Genomic DNA, 1,933 nt, shown 5'->3' on the forward strand with positions numbered 1-1,933 from the left:
ATAAATTTTATTTTTTACATTAATAATTTATCCTAATACTAAATTATTTTATCTTTCCTTTCTTCAAACCATCAGATTAACTTTATATAATTACCAAATAACTTTTAGCATTATTTTTTAATCTTTTTTTATTAAAAATATAATTTTTAGCTTAAAAAAAGAGAGATGTCAAACAAGCTCTAAGTGAAAATTATTATAAGTGGGCTCCATAACGAATCTCAACCCAAAAATTTAAGACACTAACTCCATGGGTCATTTACTTATATAATATTCACTTTGTTCATTTTTCATCCATCTCAACCTAAAAAATTAAGACATTAAATTCATGGTTCATTTTACTTAAATAATATTCTCTTTTGTTCATTTCTAAGTGATCTGTGACTCTTAACATTTACGTATTCCTAACATGATCAACAATTGAAATGGCTGTTTCTATTTTTTCTCCATTTTTTGCTTTCCATGTCCAACTTCTCCAAAATATATCATAATTACCAGCGCAATAAAACAAAGAGGAAAGGGTCATGTCAATTGCTCATAAATAGTTTATAATTAAAAATTATGGATGGTTGAAATTTCTAACAAAGTCATGTTTCTCCTTTTACTTTGTAACTCAACGAGGCTCCTATTTTGTGGGGGGTATTACAACTCATATTATTAGCTGTACTGGGTGGCCCAAACTATTTAAATAAAAAAATAAAAAAATGATGCGTTTGTACGAATGATCATGTTGTTTCTGTGTGATGCAGTTTGGTTGTTTCTATGTGTAGATATTGCTGGCTAAATCCAACATGTGAGGAAAAGAGACAAACCCGCATTGTACGATATGCTCATGGAATTTTTCCTATGAGATTTTCTTTCAACCCAAATGAGTTTACAGGCACACTTGTTTGGTTTCGTAATTAGAACATATATAGCCCGTGAACCTGAATGTCACTCGCAACTCTCATATCAAGTAACAGATATAATGGAGGGTGTGGTATGTCCTTTTTGGACTCTAGTGACTTCCAACATCACTAGTCATTGGCACAAACAGACACAACACTAAGGTCCCAACCCCTCATGCCCCATGATAGAATATTTCTTTACTATATAATAATGGCTAGAGAATTTAGCTACTTACTGAGGCAAAGAAAATTATAAGCTAGAGTTCATTTTGTAGGGCTGACTTTAACCCAGTGAAACCGGATTTTCAGATGCTAGCTACCTACCTAGCAAGCATAATGGTCTGTGCATGCATGCCTCGTTGTGATCTATTTTCCATACATATTCTGGAAATATTGTTTATGAGGGCGAGTATTGGAGTAACGATAAAATTATTCATTGTGACCGGAAGGTTATGAATTTGAATCTAAGAATTAGTCTCTTTGTAAAAATGCAAGGGTAAAATTGCATATAATCAAACTCGCACCTACCTATTGCATGCTCTGAATGTTAGCCTATATGTTGCATGTTAATCCTATTTTATATGAATAGTGAAACCAAATCACTTAAAACTTTATTGTTCCTATCACTAATCTTCTATAGTTGCTTTGACATATATCCCTAGATATTTGATTTCATAAATCTTAATACTACGCAAATATTTTATGTTTAAAAGTAATAAGTTGTTTATTGTGATCTTAATATACCCAACTGTGTGCTCCATGTGGACACAAAAATCTCTACGAAAACTGTTTGTACCTACCTAACTACATGTTTCAGAAATTCTCTCTCTCACGAGCATGCACAGGTGACACTATGAATTTTCTGTTCAGGCTTCTCAATCTTCTTGCTGCAAGCTCTATGACTCGTCATATTTTGCCTATAAATTTAGCCCTGTTTTTTGAATTTCTCTACCTGTTTATTAATTATTCGATTTGTTCAATTGAGTCGGGTAAGACTACAAGAACGATAAAACACTCATTAAAAAGTTTTTACCATAGCTGTGTACGCA

The sequence above is a fragment of the Gastrolobium bilobum genome, unplaced genomic scaffold, assembly GCF_033153095.1.
Source record: "Gastrolobium bilobum isolate Gb01-03AN ecotype WA unplaced genomic scaffold, APGP_CSIRO_Gbil_v1 utg1929, whole genome shotgun sequence".
Classification (NCBI taxonomy): domain Eukaryota; kingdom Viridiplantae; phylum Streptophyta; class Magnoliopsida; order Fabales; family Fabaceae; genus Gastrolobium; species Gastrolobium bilobum.